General features: G+C 35.5%; 1 non-coding gene across 1 annotated transcript; it reads right to left on the bottom strand.

Annotated features, from left to right (window-relative positions):
- Positions 1-2,313: 2,313 nt before the first annotated feature.
- On the bottom strand, positions 2,314-2,420 carry LOC115065564. Its single transcript, XR_003845332.1, has one exon. It is a non-coding gene; the product is annotated as a U6 spliceosomal RNA (small nuclear RNA).
- Between the last annotated feature and the right edge of the window lie 7,904 nt (positions 2,421-10,324).

Here is a 10,324-nt window from a genome sequence, read left to right as displayed (position 1 = left end):
ATTTTTGATCTTAGCCATTCTGACTGGTGTGAGGTGAAATCTCAGGGTTGTTTTGACTTGCATTTCCCTGATGATTTTTTTAAGTGCTTCTCAGCCCTTCAGTACTCCTCAGTTGAAAATTCTTTGTTTAGCTCTGTACCCCATTTTTAATGGGGTTATTTGAATTTTTGGAGTTCAGCTTCTTGAGCTCTTTGTATATATTGAATAATAGTCCCCTATCAGATTTAGGATTGGTAAAAATTCTTTCCCCATCTGTTGGTGGCCTCTTTGTCTTATTGACAGCATCTTTTGCCTTACAGAAGCTTTGCAATTTTATGAGGTCCCATTTGTGGATCCTTGATCTTACAGCACAGGCCACTGCTATTCTGTTAAGGAAAATTTCCCCTGGCTTTTCTTCAAGGCTTTTCCTCACTTTCTCCTCTATATATTTCAGTGTCTCTGGTTTTATGTGGAGTTCTTTGATTCACCTAGACTTGGGCTTTGTACAAGGAGATAAGAATGGATCAATTCATATTCTCCTGCATGCTAACAGCCAGTTGTGCCAGCACCATTTGTTGAAAATGCTGTCTTTTTTCCACTGGATGGTTTTAGCTCCTTTGTTCAAAGATCATGAAACCATAGGTGTGTGGGTTCATTTCTGGGTCTTCAATTCTGTTCCATTGCTCTACCTGTCTGTCACTGTACCAGTACCATGCAGTTTTTATCACAATTTCTCTCTAGTACAGCTTGAGGTCAGGAATGGTGATTCCATCAGAGGTTCTTTTATTGTTGAGAATAGTTTTTGCTATCCTGGGTTTTTTATTATTCCAGATGAATTTGCAAATTGCCCTTCCTAATTCAGTGAAGAACTGAGTTGGAATTTTGATGGGGATTGCATTGAATCTGTAGATTGCTTTTGGCAGGATTGGTATTTTTACTATATTACTCCTGCTGATCCATGAGCATGGGAGATCTTTCCATTTTTTGAGAACTTCAATTTCTTTCTTCAGAGACTTGAAGTTTTGGCATACAGATCTTTCACCTCCTTAGTTAAAGTCACAGCAAGGTATTTTATATTTATTGTGACTATTGTGAAGGGTGTTGTTTCCCTAATTCCTTTCTCCTCCTGTTTATCCTTTGTGTAGAGAAAAACCATTAATTTGTTTGAATGAATTTTATATCCAGCTATTGCACTGAAGCTGTTTATCAGGTTTAGGAGTTCTCTGGTAGAATTTTTAGGGTCACTTACATATACAATCATATCATCTGCAAATAGTGATATTTTGACTTCTTCCTTTCCAACTTTTATCCCCTTGACCTCCGTTAGTTGTCGAATTGCTCTGGTTAAGACTTCAAGTACAATATTGAATAGGTAGGGAGAAAGTGGGCAGTCTTCTCTAGTCCCTGATTTTAGTGGGATTGCTTACAGCTTCTCTCCATTTACTTTGCTGTTGGCTACTGGTTTGCTGTATATTGCTTTTGTTATGTTTAGGTATGGGCCTTGAATTCCCAATCTTTCCAAGACTTTTATCATGAAGGGGTGTTGGATTTTGTCAAATGCTTTCTCAGCATCTAACGAGATGATCATGTGGTTTTTGTCCTTGAGTTTGTTTATATAGTGGATTACGTTGATGGATTTCCATATATTAAACCATACCTTCATCCCTGGGAAGAAGCCTACTTGGTCATGATGTATGGTCATTTTGATGTGTTCTTGGATTCGGTTTGCGAGGATTTTATTGAGTATTTTTGCATCATTATTCATAAGGGATATTAGTCTGAAGTTCTCTTTCTTTGTTTGATCTTTGTGTGGTTTAGGTATCAGAGTAATTGTGGCTTCATAGAACGAATTGGGTAGAGTACCTTCTGTTTCTGTTTTGTGAATAGTTTGAGGAGAGTTGGAATTAGGTCTTCTTTGAAGGTCTGATAGAACTCTGCACTCCCATCTGGTCCTAGGCTAATTTTGGTTGGGAGACTATTAATGACAGCTTCTATTTCCTTAGGGGAAATGGGANTGTTTAGATCATTAATCTGATCCTGATTTAACTTTGGTACCTGGTATCTGTCTAGTAATTTGTCCATTTTATCCAGGTTTTCCAGTTTTCTTGAGGATCTGATGATGTTTTAGATTTCCTCAGGATCTGTTTTATAGTAGGATCTGATGATGTTTTGGATTTCCTCAGGATCTGTTGTTATGTCTCCTTTTTCATTTCTGATTTTGTTAGTTAGAATACTGTATTGGTGCCCTCTAGTTCGTCTGGCTAATCTATTTTGTTGATTTTTCTCAAAGAACCAGCTCCTGGTTTGGTTGATTTTTTTGAATATTTCTTTTTGAAAAATATGGAATGCTTCATGAATATGCAGGTCATCCTTACGCAGGGGCCATGCTAATCTTCTCTGTATTGTTCCAATTTTAGTATATGTGCTTCTGAAGCGAGCACCAGGAATCAAATTTCTAATACTATGACCTGCTTATACACAGATACCATGAAAGAATGATGGGAGGGTTTATTTAGGGTGAATAGTATTGCTTTGAAACACGACATACACCTGAAAGATGACACATTTCTTAGGGGGCCTTGAAAAATGACATTTATGAATCAGAAGTTCAAGTAACTCAAGAAGGAAGTAGCTGCAAGTCATGGATGTAAACACATTAACTGTCATTTTAAACCATGGCAATGATGATATATATAGCTTATTAGAGGCCTGAATTAATTATATACATCTGCCACATCATACATTTAGGGATTTAAAAATTAAAAATTTAATATCTCTCAGTTCATCTTGTCAAAGTCTAGTAGAGGTCTCACACCAAGTTAAAATCAAAGAGTTGACAGTGGTATCTTCCTTTCTAAACCCTGCAGGACATCACTATTTCTTCCTTATTCAACTAGTGGATGGTGCTCCACTCCTTAAAATTTTAGACTGAAATCTCCTATCTTTGCTATTTGCAAACATGGAACATGCCCATCATGTAGAGGCTTTCCCATTCCTTAACTTGTGATCTATTTAATTTAACTTCAAAGGCAAAAATACGGAGTCAAATTCTTAGCCATGGGAATGATATTTGTATTTTTCTTAATTACTTTGACTCTAGAAGAAGAAAGTTTTCTACTTGTAAGAAGTTATATGATTGGATTGAGTCTGCCTGATGATTTGGGACAATTTCTTCCTCTCACATCATGGCCTGAATCACACATAGCTAATGTGGTCACAGTTTAGGAGTGAAGGCAAAGACATATGGGAAATTAATAGTATGTTCTAACTAATCCTGGTTCTTGAGTCTTTTGTTAGTATTGGGTTTCCAGTTGAGCACACTGTCATCTTGGTGAATTAAGATTGTTATTAACACAATTCAAAGTCTGAACCTGGACTTTGTACCAGGGCCTTGGCCCAGTTAGTCAAAGTATATGGATATCTTTAATACTTACACTTAGGCATTCTAACTATTAATTGCCATATTCGGGTTCAACTTATTTTGGTGTTTTTTAATAATAATCTTATATATGTTATGAAAATACACAAGACATGTGTTCATGTACTTTAGGTTACATATTCACTACTGAGTCAATTTTAATAGTATTGGTAATCCATCTACCTTCACTAATTTATCAGATGTGCACTTTTAAGCCTGTGCTATATCTAGTCATGGAGAGTGGGTAGCACAGTTTCCATGATTACAGAACATATAAGCTATGGAATATGGAGAAACCAGGGATCAAAATGTCTTGTCTTCTAACAACAGTAATTTTAGAAAGACCTAAGTGACAGCAATACTTTCTTGTTCCACCTCCTTCGATCTTAACCCTCACCATTTGTAATGATTAATGTGGTAATTCTCTATAACATTAGCATATCATGGAATACAGTAGCCTCCTGGATTTTTTTCAGGTTTCTTTACCACATATTTCATAACTCATGGTTGTGCTCTGTCATCTAGACCCCTTAAGTTTCCTCGATGTTTCTCAAGAGGGTAGGGACTTCTCAGACCACATACATCCTACGTAAGGCTACATGATTAGTCAGAATTACATTCTTCCCAGATTGTAATTGTTCTATGCTCAATAGCCCTTGTTCTTTTAAAAAATATTATCCAAAATAAACAATCAAAGGAAGATAGAATTAAATTGAATTATCTTCATCAAGCTGAGAGAGAGCTATCATCCTGCAAATGAGGAAAGACTAAATTATATCACAGTCAGTCTTAAAAATGAAAACGCAGCATGAGCATCAAGTAACCTTTGCTGCTCTTGAGAGATCAAGGGGTTCACTAACCTAGGAAGGGAGGGAATCCCCAGAACAGTAAAGGGTGTGAGTGGATTCTACTCTAGGGTCTCCAGAGCAATCAAACCCCACTGGCAGTTATTTTAGCCCAGTGATAGCTTCAGAGTCATGTGGTATAGCAACCGAATCAATACTTAGGTATAATGATTCAACTCTTATGACGAGATAATTTGTTACAATAGTCATTGACTAATGCTAGACTAATAAAACCAAAATATCAGTCCTTGGAGTTGAACAAGGTCTATATGTAGCAAAATATTTTCATAATTATTAGCCCCAGACAACAATTGTACAGAACATTTTAAATACTTAGAGGCTGTCATAGTCTTAATAAATATCTTTAACACTTTAAATATCTTTAATGGACAAGATCCACTAAAACAATAGAAATATTAAAGGATACAAGATATAACATAATGTATATATATAAAGCTGACAGGGCCAGTGTGTGTATTGTGTCAAACAACAGAACTATTAATCATTGAATCTGTAGGGTAATCATAAAGACTAGCTATTAATAACTTTTGATTCAGTTGCTACACAAATATAATGTTTTAGATATTTTATAAAATAATCCTTTAAATAAGAGATTCCAAGAAGCTTATTGTTAAAATATTGAGTTTTATTTACTGATTACTTCACTTTAATGTGAAGTATAATGTTTTCTGTCTTAGAAGAAACACCTGTCTTTCAATATTTTATTACTTTTTGAGAATTTATGAATATATATATATATATATATATATATATATATATATATATATATACAATATATGTATATATATCAGGGATACACTGAGGCCAGAACAGGATACTGAATACTCTTGAACTGGATTTACTGGCAGTTTTAAGTCACCTGATGTGGATGCAGGCAAGACAAACAGGATCTCTTAAACATTGAGGCATCTTAGAGACTGTCCCCATGCGTGAATATTTCAGAGTTAAGCGTGAAATGTTGAGGTAAATCATATCTTTTATAAAAAAAAAAAAAGCTTCACAAATTGCAGCTAGCAATCTACCAAAGAGGTTAGCTCTTGGAACATAAAATTGGGATCCCTGCATTAAGGTCTCTTCTTATAACTCATTTGTAGAGATGCTGAGGACAGCTCACTTGCTGCTTGTTGTATAAGTCAAACAAACCAGAAATATTATCTAGAAAAACTCCCATTGTACCGATGAACTTACTCATCATTTCAGTCTGACTTTACATTATTCCTGGTCAAATTGTTTAATTACATATTTTGAATTTCATTGTTAACTATTTTATAATACATTGTAGTCTTTTAAGAGGGCTGAATCATTTTAAAGTAACTTACTAATAAATAGAAATAGACCACAAGTACATCTTTGCTCTCCTGAGACATTATATTGTGGTAGACATAATAAAACAGAACACTAAAACCAATTTCTCCAATGGGTATCTCTATATTTAGCTCTCTTTGATGGGAAGAGATTTATTTCTGTTTGGTTTCTAACTCCATATTTGCAGCAGACCACAACACTTAGATTCACAATAATAAGTTACAGCTATTGTGGTAATTCACAGTTGGCTTGAGCTCTCTGCTAAGAAATATTGCTACACATTTTAGTCTCATAAGTTTGGAGTATGATCCTTCCCTTATGACAAAAGTAATGGAAACAAGTAGAGCTATGGCTGCTCCTTCCTGAAATTTACAGGAGAAAGAGAATGCAAGTAAAAGAGAATAATAACTATTTCACATATTTCTTTCAATAACTCAAGAGAAAATACTCAGTTTGTCCCATTTGTTGAATGTGCACCTCTGCTATTCTATCTATTAAAATGGCATGAAATTTAGATATCTGGGAAGGTTGGGAGCATCCTGAAGGAGATGAAAAAGAGGAAACTATGTCCAGAACCTATTTTATAAATAATTATAATAAAAAGAAAAGAAATTTCAATATGAAAAAAAGAGATGACTTGAATCCAGTCATTTCTACACCATAAACATGTCTCTATATTTTGACCAGAAGAAGTACAAGAGGCCAAAATGCCCAGAGTAGACATAAAGTAACCATTATTTTCCTCTTGGTGAGACAACTCATATTGGTCTATGTGCTTAAACATTCCTCTCTCTCTCCTTTCCTTTCTCTTCTTACAACCATGCCTTTGTTCCTTTTTGGAATAATCTAATTGGAAGAGTGAAGGTCATTTTTGCTTTCTGTTACTTAAAAGAAACAAATCCTTCAATTATACCCACCCTTTTTGATGTCTCAACAAAATGCAGAGGCAGACAAAGCATGATCCAATGTATTCCTTGGTATTGCAAAGATGAACTCAGTATAAAAATGTAATGACTGCCCTTGTTTTGTGGGACTCTGTAATATGTTTTTATGTCCTTCTGATACTTAGAATAAAGTAATATGTAGCAAGATAAATAAGAAAGGCAAGCAGGAGCAACTTTAGTTACCTGGATTTAAGTTGAAGAAGGCAAGTAAGATTTAAAGGTACTACAGTACATAATAAGACAAAGAGATAAATAAAATAATTTGCAGGCAGTTTTTGTGTGAACATAGAAGATGAACACAGCCCCTTTCCAAGGTCCTAAATAATTTAAATTCTATCAAACACATATTTTCCCCATAACAGGTTCACACCGGTTTCAGGACAGCTTAAGCCTTGTTTTCTTTGGCTTAGCTTTTCTGTGTTCCCTGAGGATGTTCTCTGATGATTATTTCTTTCTGTCTTTATTTTGTTTGGTTCTATTTTTTTCAGCCCCCTTCTGTTCCCCGAGGACGTATGCAGCCATAACGCCGAAGTGCTGCTAAATGCAATAAGGCAAAAATCATCACTGTTTGATGGCACCAGCGTGCCGGCGCTTTGGATAAAGAATGATTCTACTATCACAGCGTGAGCCAGCCAAAAGGAAAATGAAGAAAACAATCCCCAAACCCATGATGTATTTGTTTTTTTTTACGATTCTAAAAACCTTTATTTAAAAAAAGATAAAATGGGAATCATTGGGTGAATGTGTTTGAAGGTAGAGATCTCAGAGGTGTTCAGACCAGCGCAGCTGCGAGCTGCTATGCAGCCAGGCTTTCTGAGTCAGGCAAGCACACACTGTGCACAAACTTCAAGGAGACTGCAAAGACCCTTGCTTGACTTTCTCTTTACAACTGAAGCTGTGACTTCAAAATAAGTGTTGGGGGTAGAAATTTACAAGGAATGAAGTAAGCTGGGCAGGTTCTGGGTTAAAATGCAAGGGAACTGTGCTTTTATTCTTGGAATATAGTAGCAGCTATCATCAATATTAAAATATGCTGTGCATTATACAGTAATCAATGTCTTTCCTTAGTTTCTAATTTCATCAGCTTGGAACTTTCCTTCTTTAATGTCCTCACATTTTTCTCACAATTTGTTCAAGACTTTGTTATGAGAAAAATTTGAATGAGTCTCTATCACTTGCTTCTCCTTTCTCCCTTTGTCTACTTATTTCTGTTTCTATCTACTTCTACCTCTGTATGTCTCAGAATATCTCTCTCTCTCTCTCTCTCTCTCTCTCTCTCTCTCTCTCTCTCTCTCTCTCTCTCTCTGTGTGTGTGTGTGTGTATCTGTCTTTGTTCTGTCTCTCTCTGTATGCCCCCACTCCCTTTTGTGCATGCGTGTGTGTGTGTGTGTGTGTGTTCCTGTCTTTCTGCAGTGATACCTTCAAAATCACTTCTACTAACTTATTTCTATGGATTTAGAACGATTTTCTTACTAGTAATTAATTGAAAGGATTTTATATGACTGTTGCAGGGGCTAAGTTGCTAAACTCTTCTTTTTCCCCTTTAATGTAAATTATTTACCCATTTTAACATCATCATCATCACCACAGTCATCAACAAGTAATCATCAATTATTTGTTTTCCCATTAAATGTTTCTCAATTTTATTTTAGCTAGCCGGCAAGCCCCACAGCCTCCTTCATGATAGATAACCTGAGGGGACTATTGTAAATTTAGATATTTTTACAGCAAGATTTCAAAGTGCAAACTCTAATTCCTTATAACCAAGTGCCATATTTTTCTAACACATTGCTAAGAATTTTGCACATATTATGGGCCTTTTTCAGTTGTGTTACCTCTAGATGTTTTATTTGGATACTAATAGGATTTTAATGATGATATTACTAACGGTGACAGGTGACAAGGCCCACAAATGAACTAAGGCTTTCGTATATTTGTCTTTTTGTGTTACTATCTGGATTTAATGCTTCTCTATCTTCCATGTTTTTTCTTCTTCTTCTTTGAAAATCTGAGGTAAGGACTCCAAATGATTAGCATCCTAGTCAGCAATGTCCCTTTGCATTTTTTAACATCAAACCTTCTGTGGTCATGCTATGCTCTACACAAGGATGCCTTAAAAGAGTTTGGTTTTTGGGTTTTGGTTTTGTTTTTTTGTTTTCGCAATGGGAGAAAAAATGGAAAATGTTATATTTTCTGTATGAAATTTTAATTGTTCATTTTATAAAATAAATTTTTGATTCAAATCTTATGATTTGACCATGAACTTATCACCATAGCTTATCTGCTCTCTGATATGAACAGAGAGCTGAAACTGTTGTGTTCTGGGAAACATTAGTTAGGAAGTACACTTTAGAATATAAACTCCAATTTGAACTACATAAAAGTCTATATCATGTGTGTGTTAAATAGATGTATTATTTACTCTGTTAATTGACTTGCTCATTTTCAATTTGTCTTATCTGCTTAGTTTCCACAATAATCAAGTAACAGACATAATTTATATTAGTATCTTTTTTTCTTCTTCTTATAACAAGTTGTAGAGCTTGACACTAGGGTTTCTCCCATTTGGCAGAGATAAGGTAATTGTCACAGGCCCCACGGAGACCCAACTAGCTTACACCTGGCAGTGAGGCCCACTTTGAGGAAAGGGAAAGTAGGTAGCTCACAGTCTGTGTAAAGCTTACCAATTATAAAACTTCATACACCATTTCAGTACAATATCAAAAGTTCACTTATTTCATACCTTGTGGCCACATACAAAAAATTTTCTATGGACACAGCTGGCTATTGAAACACTTTACTTTTTTTTTGATGTTAAAATTATATGACCTTAGTGAATTTCCTTTGTGTTTTTCATTTATTTCAGCTTTGTATGCAATTTTGTATAATACATATTAAATATAGTATAGCATTTCAACACACACTTCTAAATTGTTATCAGGAAGTCAGTATAACTGATATGTCTATTATCTCAATCAGTAATCGTTTTCTATGAGTATTAGAACATTCAAAAGACTATACAAGTTAATCTGAAACATACATCTTACCATTGAGTGCTACTAAAGTCATGGATATTAGAGGGGAATCCACAACCAGTAATATATTAAACCCTATAATCCCTAAAAACAATCTATGAACATTTGTCATTAACATGTGACATGTGATGTCATAAATAAGCATGTGATGATACTTATCTAGGAAAATTCTCTTTGAAATAGAATTTAACTTCCCCCCCCCCCAAACTCACAACTCATGAAAATGTAGTCTTGTAGATTTCAGTGTAAATGGTAACTCTATAAAATACTCAGAGAATACTGTGGATGGAAGATGGGGTGGAACATGTTAGATCCAGAGGATCAGGGGGGTTTCAAGGAGATTATTTCTCCCAGTAGTATCAAAAGCTATACTCATATAAGCTATAATATCACTAGCCTGACTGGGTACACATTAGTTGAAAAGGCACAATGTGGGGTCCCATGTCAAAATGGACAGCAGAAACCACTCCATAATGTATTATAGGCAACTGAAGAAAGCTGGGAGCAGAAGAGGTGGCTTTGTCCAAGGAACAGCAATTGGTTGTCGAGTGCCAAACAGTCAACCCTGAAAACATGCATACCAGTAATATATGGACTGGGCACGATGTATTAAGGAATATATAAGTATATACACATGCGTGTGTGCTTATAATGCCAATCAATTGAAAAAGAAAGCCAAGCTGGGCGTGGTGGCGCACGCCTTTAATCCCAGCACTCGGGAGGCAGAGGCAGGCGGATTTCTGAGTTCGAGGCCAGCCTGGTCTACAGAGTGAGTTC

This window comes from Mus pahari, chromosome 15, assembly GCF_900095145.1.
Source record: "Mus pahari chromosome 15, PAHARI_EIJ_v1.1, whole genome shotgun sequence".
In the NCBI taxonomy this organism is placed as follows: Eukaryota; Metazoa; Chordata; class Mammalia; order Rodentia; family Muridae; genus Mus; species Mus pahari.
The sequence above is the reverse complement of the archived record's forward strand: the minus strand, read 5'-3'. Positions and strand labels throughout refer to the sequence as shown.